A 13,931-nucleotide genomic window follows, 5' to 3' on the forward strand; every position below is an offset into this window, starting at 1 on the left:
ATAAGACACATAACCCCGTACTAATAACGGACCGCTTGATATTCAAGCAAAATTGATATACTACATTCAATAATAGTCAGCGGATGTTTAAACGTGGCATATGTATGTAATGGAGACAAATTAAAATAACTCTACAGTCAGCTCGCAATGAATTTATTTGCGGGGAGAATGAAACATGAGTCCACAAAAAGTATTAGTTAGAAATAAGGAACGTAGGAAAAAATTATGCAGGATTACTTTTGTTAAAACTAGAGAAAATCAAAACTTTGATATGGATATATACTTTGGTACGAAACATAAAATTGGTCCTCGAGGAAAGATTATAGGCATAGATAGAGGAGATTTATGAAGGGTGGAGAATAATATTAAGTGGACAGATTGAAAAACCAATTGGGAAGCGCTAGGTACGGTGGGGGAGGAGAGGGGATTGATGGGAAAAATTATTAGGGGAAAGAAAAAATTGATTCAAAGCATATTGATTGTCAGTGGGATAGTGAAGACTGTGATTAAGGGGAGAATGCTAGGAAAACGATGAATTGGAAGGAATAGGACAGGGATGTTGGACGGTAAGAAGGGTGGAAGGAAATATGATGAATCGAAGGAGTGTGCCTTGTTGTCAGCACGTTACCTTACGTATTTCTGTGTATTGTTGGACATATGTATATGCAGGGGTGGTATGTATGTGTCCATCCGAAACCTACCTTAAACAGTAGATTACTTAATAATGAAACATTATCATTATTTTTTAACCAATTTTTGAATCAATTTACTTTTTCCCAGTGTAAATATAGCTTATAGTTTTAGCAGCATTTAATTTCGAGGGTACATTTATGGCATGGAATCACCAACTCTCTGACACCCTAGCAGTAACTTTTTTAAGGTAATCTACCGGTTAAGGTAGGTTTTTGGATGGACACAACTACCAAACAAACATTTTATGACTCCTAGCAAAACACAAAATCCATCATCCTACTCTACATCAGGTCCCTCTTCATCTCTGAGTACTTTCTTCCTCCCTTCATCCCGTCCAACATCCCTATCCTGTTCCTTCCCTTTCCTCTTTTGCCCAACATCCTACCCTCTATCACAGTCTTCAACATCCCACTGTCGGTCAACACCCCCTTCATCCACTTTTCCTGCCTCCATAGGATTGCTCCCAACAAACCCCTCTCTTCGCCCACGATACCAAGTACTTCCTCGTTTGTTTTCATCTCTGTCCATTTCACCTTCTCCATTCTTCTCCACACCCACATTTCAAAAACCTCCAGTCTACTTCTATCCTCCTGCTTCAATGACCACGTTTCCGCACCGTACATAGCTACGCTCCATATCAAAGTTTTTACGAGTCTTTTTTTAATATCCTTACTCAACGTCCCCGTCATCAACTCCCTCCTCCTTGTGAAAGCCTCTTTGCCTAGCGCAATTCTTCTCCTTACGTCCCTACTACTTTGACCGTGTTGGTCCAAAACACTACCGAGATACGTAAACTGTTCTACCTGCTCTAGTTTTTGCCTTCCTATTTTAATGTTAAGCTTAGCCTTTTTCTTTCTAGAAAATCGCATAACCTTGGTTTTATTAATTTTGATTCTCATCCCATACCTGTCGCACTGAATTTCCAATTCACTCAGCAATGCTTGCAACCCCTTGGCTGACTGACAAACTAAAACTTGGTCATCAGCAAACCTAACTGATTTTACGAATTCCCCGCCCACTTTCACTTGCAAGAGGATAATATCTAGTTAGATAGACCAACAACAAAAATTTCGCGAGACGACATTTGATTCATGAACAACCTTTCGATCCTAAACACATCGCAATCCGGTGAAGAGACTACATGATACATAGTACCCTAGGTCGTGATTAAAGAAATCAAAACCCTTTGATAAAAAGGCATTCTTTTCATTTATTTTTTTGTCCTCCCGTAAAGCACTCATACGTCGTCCTTTCCGAGACCTTCCCTTAAATCAACGCACTGTTAAGTTATTATTAAGGTCGAGCACAAAGGAATATAATAAAAGCAAGCACCTACCGTCTCCCCGGTGAAAGATTACGACCGGAAAATTCCTCTCAAAGGAATTCTCGTCTTCGGGAAACATATTTCACTTGGGACGCCGCTGACGAGCAAACCGCCGCCAACCCTCCCCCACCCCCCTCCAACCCCCGCCCACCTCCCCCAAAAGTCCCAAGGGCGCGCCCGTTGCCACATCTACATATTTTTCCGAAAGTCATGCCCGGTGAATGATGGTGACACTCCAATTCAAAGGAGAAAGGGCATTCCGGAGAGGAGAGGGTGGGTGTCCTCACCCTCCATCCCCACCCCACCCCAAACCCCTACTTTCTCCGCCTAATTAGGTGAAAAGGGAATTCAGTCGCTTCATTTTAATTTTTACAGTCACCAACCCAAAGGTTTGTTTGATAGGTAAAGTGTAGAGCTCAACCCAATACTAAATAAAACGGCGAGCGAAATTTATACGTGTGTGCAATTAAGGGTGGTTGGTACAGGGATGTGAAAAAAAAGCATAATGGTTTCAGTGTGTGTGTTTGTGAATCCTAATGCATAAATCGCTGTGATTTTAAATCACGAGAGTCACCGTGTTCCATAAACCGGAGTGGAAAAGTATGTGCAATCATTATTTATAATAGTACTTGACACTTTCATATCACATTTCCGTGACCACCATTCCCAATAAATAATACGCCCCGGGGCAATCATTCTAATTACCGGTCACTTTACAAGTAATGTCGGGGGTCTAGCCACCTAGGCACACCGGTTCACGTTAGATCACCAAAGGTAGGACTGATGGCCTCAATACTTTTACCTTGCTGCTCTTGCCCCCATGTCTGCACGTGGCAAAGAGGTAAAGCATGCACTGGCACAGTGAAAGACAGTTATCAACCCGAAGGTCATTTTGATAGGTGAGGGTTGAGCTTAACACGTACTAAGACCAACGGCGTGTGAAGTGCGCACATTTACTGGGTATTAAGGGGGGGGCAGTCACTATCCCTTTGCCGTCTGTGGTTTCTCAGGAAGAACTGGTTCCACCCCCCAAAAAAATCAACACAGTTTGGGTGAGGCGGAGGGAACCCAGAGAGGTACACGGGAAACAAACCCGAGTCCTCCAGCACATAGCGCTCGGCGCTATCTACCCACTGGAATACCACGTCAGAAATGCTAGGGGAACAAATGACAATAATATGAACGAGTTTAACCGGTTAATTACCACCCATTGGACTGGTAAAAACTTTTGGCGGGATCACAATGTCCACTTTCAAACGTGGTAAACATATTGCGGAAAAAGGTTGTTGCGGTGGTGGTGTGGAGATGGATGGGGAAGGTGAATACTAGGTATGGTGTGCGAGGAGAGGGGTTTCTTGGGAGGATTCCTGCATTACCATTCTTATTGCAGTAGTAGTAATAGTATTTAGGGGAGGCGACCGACAGCTGAGGTCATTTGCGCCATAGGGGATGGACAGGAAAGGATAAAGGGTGGATAGAAACCCGGCGTCGGCATTAGCCTACTCTTTACGAACGGCAGCAAGGGGTCCGCAGCTTAACGTCCCATCCGACGGATGGCGTACTCACTCAAAGTGCCCTCCACAAAGCACCTCAAGCAGGGATCGAGATACCTCTGAAAATTATTCAACACCGCCGGGATTTGAACCCGGGCCCTGATGGTGGGACGCCAGTACGTTAGCCCCCGCACCATCTCGATCCCATTCTAATTGCACCACCTTCGGAATACACCCTGTATGGTACAGTTTAAGTTAAAATGGGATTTGTTTTAGCTAGATAGTTTTGTCCCGATATGCTATGAAACAAGTGGGATGAGTCTAAGGGTGAGTTAGGATCGGGGTGAGGGTAAGGGTACGGTTAGGGGGTGGAGAAATGGGCTTAGGAATAGGGGAGGGGGTTGATTCGCGCGATTACAGATCTCCCTCCTTCCAATTCCTAAGTCGCATCAGGAGTCATGAAGTAAGGAAGCTCTTTTTAATGATCTTTTAGTATTTATTTTATATAAACAGCATATTTCCTTTTTTTGAGGGAATCAGGTGATTCTCGTCTTTTCCAACAGCGTGGCAAAAGAACATATATACAGCCATAACTCAACTTCAATACATTCATTTTCAATCGGACGAACCAGGTGCTGTTTGGCATTTAACCTGGAGTAGTGAAAATAAAACATTTTGCAGCGTTATATGAATTCAACGTGACGCAAACATAATGACAGCAAAGACTTCAACATGCAGCTTAGGGAGAGATGAATGTATTCAACACCAGGTCTGAATCAAGAATATCACGGTAGACAGGAGATACTGAGGTAACAGCATGCGTAAGTATTGATAAACTGGGCACAGCGAAAGATTAGGCTAATTTTTAAATTAGGTAGGCGAAGAGAGGAATTTGCAGGGAGAACAACCGATGGAAGCAGAGAAAGTAGAGGGAAGAAATACTACAATGCATGGTACCCAGCAAGTCACCACTAGGGTGTGTGGCAGGGGTTGATTACACACCAGACTACCATTGACATATAATACTTTTCCCCCTAGCGCGGTCGGGCAACGTTATTCTGATACTTTATCGCTTGTGGAAACATTGGCATAGTAAATCTGTGCTGTACTTATTCTCTCTAATTTTATTTACATTATCTCACCTACCGTAGTACAAAGGGGAAAAGGATGCATTATCAGCATTATCGCCAACGAGACTCTGTACTTTCAATTCATGCAAGAGATTTAATCTGTAATTTAACTTTCGCACCGTGTGTGATTCCCAACTTTTATCTTCGAATGATTTTTATACCCTATTAAGTCTATCATTACAACATTTTACAAATCTAGCTCCTCTCCGGTGCGCCCCAGGATGCAGCTCGAAAGCCATCCAGCAACACGCAAGCCAGGACACAACAAGCAAAAATGTGAAACTCTAATACCACATGAACATGCACCACAAAAAACTCTACCCCCCGAAGAGATCTTTAACCTTCTCACCACACCTCCCCAATACCTAAGACGGAGAGTAAATTCGAAGGGCGAAATATATCGGAGGATTTTTGCTTGAGCGAAATAGAGGTAAGAAATTAATAGCATTTCTCAAGAGTAAGAATTCAAATCGGAAGCATGAATAACTGAATAATGAAGTTACGTTAAGAAAACTAGACGAAATGCAGAACCTAATATCACGAGTAAATTACTTATAAATATGATGATTTAGCGTTTAGGGCGATCGCCAAATGTTTTACACATCGCAGTGGATTTGTGAACCCTATTTTGAAAGACCTCAACAACTATTGCGCAATCACACATTTTCAGCTAAGAGTTCTTTCATCCTTGAAATGTATTTGCACAAAAATAATTACCAGCGATGACGCTGATGAATTTTCAAGGGTTGTATTACATTGTAAAAGAATGCTGTTTGAATCAACACTTTCGCAAAATACACGTTTTTGTCACATTAGGGATTCCCGAGGGCAAGCCGTTTTCCATTATAAATTCCACCTTCCCCCACCCTCTAGGCCGTTTCAAAACCCCCCAAAACCCTATTCGCAGCTTAATTAATCAAAATAGTATCCCCATCTCCCCATCCTTTCCTGCGTTCTTCGAATATTTACCGGCGAATTCCAACCTATCTTTACCCCCCACCCCAATACGTAAAGAAATCTTGAAGCGCTCGTACATATTGGTATTTCAAAGGGGAGAAATTACAACCGAAATCTTCACTGAATTCCTATCTTAGAATTACTGCACTTCTGGGCGCTTGAATATTTTTTTAATTTGTTTAAAAAATTGCGGTAGTTCATTCATGACAACTTGGTAGCTCAAATCAGTGGATTGGCGTAGATTGAAGGTTTTTCGAGACGAGGGCTTGGAAAATAATGGGGAACGTAAAACAGACGGAAATGATAACTTACGATGATCTCGGTATGTTTATTTTATTTATTTATTTATACACCCAGCAAGTTACCACCAGGATGTGTGGCAGGGGGTGGATACGCACCAGAATAATTTTAGCCGAACATAACTCTACTGCGGTGGAACAAGTTTATTATGATCCCCTATCGTTCGTGGAAATAATGACATCTTAAATATATCAATCGATCTTGCATCACCGCTAAAAAGAGGTACTTCCAATTAATGCAATAGCTTCAATCCGTAATTTAACCTTCTCCCCGTGAGTGATTCCCAGCCTAGCTCCTCTAATATTTTGGATACGCTACTAAGTTCCTCATAACAACGTTTTACAAATCTAGCTCCTCTACGCTGCACGCGATCCAATTCGGCAATCAATCAACTTCGCGAGGATCCCATATTCTAGCAGCATATTCTAAATAAGGCCTTACCAGTGACAGATAACATTTCTCTTTGAACTCTTCATCACATTTACCAAGTACCCCTCTAATAAATCCTAATTTTATGTTAGCTTGCCCACATATTACCCGTGTGTGTTTCACCCAAGAGAGGTCGTGAGTGAGGGTAACATTTACATCAACATAATACCCCGCAAGCCGCCGCAAAGGCATGTGGCGGGGGGTGTTAGGTCACCAACCGTAAAAAGGAACAATACCACATGCAAAACAACAACATGGAAAATTACACCCACAGCAGCGTACACACTCATGAAAAAATCCCTTCATCCAACACTCATGAAAACACATATACCGCAAACCAACAAAAAACTGCACCCCAGGATGCAGTACGAAAGCCATCCAAAAACACGCAAGCCAGGACACAACAAGCAAGAATGTGAAACACCACTACCACACGAACATGCACCACAGTAGTGAGTATTCCCCGGGCCCATCAAAAACCTACCCCTAGCCGGCATAATACTGCTTTCATTTAGAATTCTATCCAACGATCAAAACATATGTAAGTGAAATCGAGAGCGAACAAAATTACACACCCAAGTGTGTGTGCGTGTAAAACTATGGGCCAGCTCCTTCCTCTTCGCTGCAACATGTACTCCCCTGCAAGGTTCTGGGGCATAGATAAACATAAAAAATTGGGTTGAATCTAGCGGTGTCCACAAGCATCATTCGGACTTGAACCAGCACCTCTCCAGGTAAATAATACGCAAACGCCCTCCTCAATGAGAGGATATCATCCCTCATGCCAGATATCATAGAAAAACTGTTTATGGCAAGAAAATATAAAATAAAAATCTCCTCCAACCCGCCTATGCATGCGTAAAAAATAATAACATGTAAGTAATCCGCTTTTGATGCCATTATCACAGATGAGTGCGGCATTAAGATATTTTCCACCAATACGAAAAATTAGACGTCATTGGTCACTGCCAAACCCAACGACATGGTTATTTTCGCCATATTATCCAAAATCTCTCGAAACAATTGCAACCAATTACAGATGCCATTAATTAAGACGCAAAAGTGTTATTAAACCCGTACATCCTAAAAATACAATCCCGGCGGCATTCACAGCAACAAGAAACAACGCCTTGAGAATGGGTTTCATTTGCGATTTATAGTTAGGTTTCATCACAAAGAAACGGAAACTAATGACCTGTACAAGACTTTGGGTACTTCATTTTCAACTGTCGACACTCGTATTTCCTTTCCACATTTCAACAACTACCATACCACACAATTAGAGCATGAGTGCGCCTCACCAAAGGAGGGGGCGGGATGTAAGTTTTCAGCAACGCATCATTTATTAAAGTCTTGGGTACCAATTAAAAAAAAAATGCAGAAGACATTCCCCCACAGACCATATAATGTTACGAAGGGCACCATATGACCCCAGGGCAAACACCCCTAGCGCGGGAGGGGTTCGAACCCTCGGCCTTCAGTGCTGGTAATTGTGCAAGCGCGCCTAGCAGCTTAAGTCATAATTTTAGGGTTGTTGCAGAAGGGAGGTTTCAATCCCCTCAGCTGATGAAATGTGTAAAAAACAACAAATATACATACATATATAAATATAAATATATATATACATATATTTCTGTCCTTTCTTTGTGTTTCTGCGTTAAAATGCCTCCAGAAATGTAAATATAGAAATACATAGACACATACACACAGAAAAATATATTTGTATATATATATTATATATATAAATATATATGTATGTATATATATAAATATATATGTATGTATATATATAAATATATATGTATGTATATATATAAATATATATGTATGTATATATACATATATATTTATATATATATATACATATATATAATATATATTATATTATTATATTATATATATTATAATAAATAATATATATAATATAATAATATAATATATATTATATATATATGTATATATATAAATATATATGTATGTATATATATATAAATATATATGTATGTATATATATATATATATAAATATATATGTATGTATATATATATTTATTTATTTATACATAAATATATACATCGTTGTTCTCAACAGTTTCCGACCTGACAAAAATAGGAAATTTTCGAGGTCGGAAACATTTCAGACCACCAATACATTACATTACAATACATTTCTTCAGTCCGTCCACTATTCCTATTCTTCTTCTACTACCACCTACGCTCACAAAAACTACAATCGTAGCTCTTAAATTGGGTGTTCTGTCCTACAAGTACGAGTCCTCGTAAGTCCGAGGTCAGCGCCCATCAATGAGTGTGGCAGTAGGGCAAATAGGGGTAAGGTGCCCCAGGGGAAACCCCAATACAGGAGGCGTGCATGTTCACCTTCAGAGATGAACGCCACAACCGGAGGAGGACGAATTGCTGGAACGACAGCGGGTTCCCACTCCATTAGTGCGACGAAAACACTAGCGATAAACAACTTGGATACGATGCCATTCATTAAGAGAAAGATTGCTTTGACGAAGAAGTCGTAAAATCTAATTTAAGGGAGGACGCCATAAAATTAGATTGTCTTTGATGAATTTGCAGCACCGGAAAATGGGAACAAGAATGTTCGCAATGCGTCTTATTCTAAGTATAGAATATTCACTCTGATGCCGAATATTACAGGTAGCTCAAAGACTGATAATGCTCGATAATGTATTGACCTAATCTCTTCTTGCCTATTTTGTAGCAACACGTAACAATGTGTCCTACCAATAACTACCAAGAAGACACTTTACCTTTCCACATAGAATTTTTTATTAACTTTCGGCTTTCTTCACCTAAAGATTTTACGCTGTAAAAAACCTAGGTCGTAATCAAAAAAATGTACATGGAAGAGCAAAGTGATAAATGGAAAACCAGAAGTGTCTTCTTTTATCATGTGAGATTTCCACCATGTTACGCCTAAAACTGTGTCACTTATTAAAGGCTGCTGGCATAAGGGTTTAAAAAACCCGGTCAATTGATGGCCGGCTAATTGGTGTTGCTAGGATCAACCATGTCAACGTGGGAAGGTTATGAACTAAATGAAAAATACCCACCATAGTACGACGGGATTAGCACCTTTTCCATCATTCTCCAGACCCTCACATCTAAAAATCCTCCAATCCATGACGTCTATCCTCCTGCTTCAGTGACCATGTTTCCGCGCCCTACCAAACGCCCTCTCCATATCAAACTTTTGACGAGCCTTTCTCAACATTATTACTTAACGTCCATTTTATTTATTCACTCTTGCGGGTGAAAACGTATTTGCCGAACCCAGTTCTTCCTCTTACGTCCCTACAACTTTGACCATCTTTTTCCAAGACGCTTCCGAGATATGTTAACTGTTCACACTGCTCTGGTTTATGAACTCCTACTTTAAACGCAAAGAAACTGCGGCAGATGCCGCGACATGAACTTTTAACGGAATCATCTGCCAATGCGCATTACAATGCAACAATTGAACAGGGTAAACTCATTCTCCTTGACCGGGATTCGAACTCCGAGAAATCAAACGTCTTGCTATATGTATACGCGCACGGCTACGAATTCCTTGACATTTAACTCATGGTATTTCGCCATAACATCTAATTTAAAACCCTTAAAATTAGAGATTGCAATGAGGAAGCCTCGAAAACCCAACTGGCCAAAGAACTAGCCCGAACAACGACGGATCTAGTTTGGAATCCCGATAACTGGGAATTATTTTTGCACTTCGAAATTGTTGCACTGTCCTACTTTTACGTTCAATTAAGTTTTCCTCTTTTCCGAAAACCTCATAACCTTTGTTTTGCCAACACTTTTTTTCTCATCCCTTAACTATCAAACTGACGAAAGAAAATAATTGGCCCCGAAATAGAAGTCGCCTGGCAACAGGAAATTTCGAGGGAGGGGGGGGAGGGGGGTTTGGTGAGGTGTGAGGGAGAAAAAAGAATTCGGGACTGACCCTGGCAACTTCCTCCTGCAAAACCAAGGGCCCGGTGGGAGGATGAAATAAGGGGTGAGGGGATGTGGGGGAGAAAGCGGAGGGGAGGGGGCGATCAGGTGGCGGAAGGGAGGTGGGGGGGGAATTCGTAACAAGAGCGAATCGGAAGACAATGCTGGGCGACCATTTTCGTGACCCCCAACCCGCGGACAAGAATAAGGAAGTCGCCGAAGGCAAGAGATACTCACGCACGTGAACACTCGCATACAATGGGGCTTACGTACGCAAATCTCAAGGACTTCTTCTACTTCTCCCCCCCCCACCACCCTCTTCCTACCGTACCGAACCTTACACCGCCCCCAAGACAACCAAACCCGTGTTTTTCCTTTCCTTCGTCCGTATTTGGGTGGGCTCTTATTTAGTCATGAGCTATGGTGCCCTCTCCCTCTATCTCTTTCGAAGTGATCATTATGTGAAACCATCTACTCACCCTCCCCTCCCCCTCTCATTCCATCAACCAACATTCCTATCAGCGTGAGGTTTCCACGATATACAGGTGAGGTTTTCCACGATATACGTGAGGTTTCCACGATGTACATTAGGGTCACGTTTTTTAGGCTCGAGGATAATATCGTGCCCGGAAGCCAGCCAATGTATGTACATTAAAAGACTGGCAAAATTAAATTGCTAACAACTACTGCCGTTTTAAATGAAATGTGCAGTGGTAAACCACTGTCAAAATATTTTAATATTCCAACGTTAGCAAGGATAAATATGTATCGTTCTATTTATGTTTTCTTTCTTATACTCTGCTACGTGTGGTGCACCCAAGGCATCACAATGGCAATTTGGTACCATATGCAGTAGTAATTTTTAGGGCAGGCGACCAACAGCTAAGGTCAATTGTGCCATTAGGGATGGAGAGAAACCCAGCGTCGGCATTAGCCAATTCTTGGCGAAAGGCGCCAAGGGGTCAGCAGTTTAACGTCCCATCCGACTCTCTAAAGTACTCTCTAAAGCACCTCTAGTATGGGTCGGGATACCACTGAAAAATATCAGCCGCCACCGGGATTCGAACCCGGGCCCTCTCTATGGGAAAGAAATAATATTTATACAAAAACAAAAACACAGGAAATAACCAGAAGGTCGGTTTTCATGGATGATTGTCAATCCACTATAACCGGTATATTACCTATACGGTTGATTACTGTGTTTATTTTGTACATGTAGCTGTGCTTATATATATATATATATATATATATATATATATATATATATATATACACACACATATAACAATAAACAGTGTAATCAACCCAAAGGTCGGTTTGGTAGATGGTAGTAGAGTTCACTAAGTACTAAGCCCGACGGCGTGTGAAATTCACACATCAGGGTAGGGGGGGCCAGTTCCTTTCCTTGTGCTATATATGGTTTCCCAGGAAGATCTGGTAATCGAAAAATCACACATCTTGGGTGGGGCTGAGGGTGCCCAGGGAGGCGTGCCCGGGAATCGAACCCGGGCCCTCCGGTTAGTAGTTAAACGTTTGACACCTCGACTACCACGACTAAGAGTCAAAACTTGAGAAGTTAAGAGGACTTAGCAGACAGACAGACGACTGAGGAGTCCGAAATTAAAGAATTCATGTTAATTAAAAGAATTCCAACATAGGTACTTTCCCATCCCATACCTATATTATACTCATATTTTGCTATTGCTACGTTCTCCACCACTAGGTGATACCGCGTAACGCGTTCCGGGATTCATCTGTTTCACCGCGGAAGGATGCAAGTAGAAAGAAACGCGAATTTTCAGAGCTGAATTACGCGCCACTTTCAGGCAGCAACGGGGCGAGGGCGCTCGGATTAAAACATGCCACCCACGCCCGCCATTATACGAGACTCCCCCTGACGTAACGCTCACGGAGGAGGAGTTTGAAGAGAAGACCCGGCTACCCCATCTGGCGCTCGCGACGGGAGAGGGGGGAGGAGGAGGGGAGGTGAAAGAGTGGAGGGGAAGCCGCTTGGCATAAAAACAAAAGAAGCGCACAAGGCTGCCCTTCCTGACCTCTGCCAAGCAACCCACGCCGCTCATTTTTAATCCTCGACGAAATAAAAATTAAAAAATAAAGGAGGTTAGAAGAGTAGTGGGGGAAGGGTTGGGGGGGTGAAATAACACCAGATATCACTCACGAGTTTAAAGCAACGAATCTCCCTTGGTGCTCTCTCGCTCGCCGCCATAGGGTCCGTTAGGCAGGTCGGGGAGGTCCTTTAAATCAACCCCTCATGAAAGGAATGGTCGAAACTAATCGGATAATACTCCGACTCGACCTAAGCGGAAGGATATCTATGCTCACAGGTATCCATAGCGACAGGGTAAACGTAAAAGAAAAGGGTCAATCTTTCCTCCGATTAGATGGGTTGAAGATAAAACAAAATGAAACGCGACTATGCGAAACTATTTCACTTCTATAGACTAGCCCTCTCTCGCAAAAATAAAAGTTTGAAACGTGATACGAACTTCGTCCATTCAGGGAAATAGAAAGATTAAGGGCATTCAGGAGAGATACTCGTGTTACGTATAGGCATCTCCCATTCTAAGTCGAAAATGTCGTTTTCCTTCTCCTTACTATCTTTCTACTGATTTTTTTGGGATGTCTTTCGGCATTTCTTTAAATGCGGATCACCCTTCAACTCTGAGAGTGCCACTCATCTCATCTCATCTCAATGAAGTCGGCCCTGCTTTTAATAATCTCGTTTTTGTTTTGCCAGAACTTTTATGAGCTATGGCCTACGGCTAAAAATTAACTGATCTCACAACTAAAATTAAGGTCGTTTTTTCACCGGAAATTCCCAATTCCCATATCATAATCCTAATTGACTCTACGAATTCCCCCGACTTAAAAAATAATTCCTCATTATCCCCCAATTTTCTTCCAGATTTTACGAATACATTGAGCAATTCCCTATTTTTTCCCGAATGAGAGCCTTACGTGTCGATGCTTGTATAGCCAAATTTAAAAGGTTGCTTCGAGATGTTTAGCATACATTTTTTGATAAAATTTCCTACATTTGTACCCATAATTGCACTCCATCAAATGGCAACGATAAAAGATGTTCTGAGTCTTACCATCATGCTAGATCTCGCATACTTGACATCGAAAATGCCACATTTCATACAGATCTTACGGCAGTGAAGTCCTAAAACCATAAGAATTATAGATCAAAGGTAAAGAAACACATGCCGTTCTAACAAAAAACATATACAATGAACGAAATTATATTCTACTTTTAATTACTCGTACGTTGCCATATCAGCTCTTAGCAACCTCTTTTTAAACAATATTAAGTAACGGAGAAAAGCCGAAATAGCGCAGTTTAAATAATGAGCGCCTTAAAAGCAGTTTTAATTAATTTTCCAAGTACATTTAAAGAGTTAATAAGACCTTCTTCAGAGACCTTAAAACCCGCGCAGCAGTCACATCTTAATCTGTTTACGAACTATGCACCAATGTGTGTTACATTGGTGCGTAGTGCGTAGGTGCTTTTATTTACTCGTCGTTAATATAATAAATATATGAACTAAGGTAACTCATTGACTCGTGTATTCACCATCGATGCTCATTCAGAAACTTTAAATTCACCAAAGGGAACTAA

This window comes from Hetaerina americana, unplaced genomic scaffold (assembly GCF_022747635.1).
Source record: "Hetaerina americana unplaced genomic scaffold, ioHetAmer1.1.p SCAF_9, whole genome shotgun sequence".
Lineage (NCBI taxonomy): Eukaryota > Metazoa > Arthropoda > Insecta > Odonata > Calopterygidae > Hetaerina > Hetaerina americana.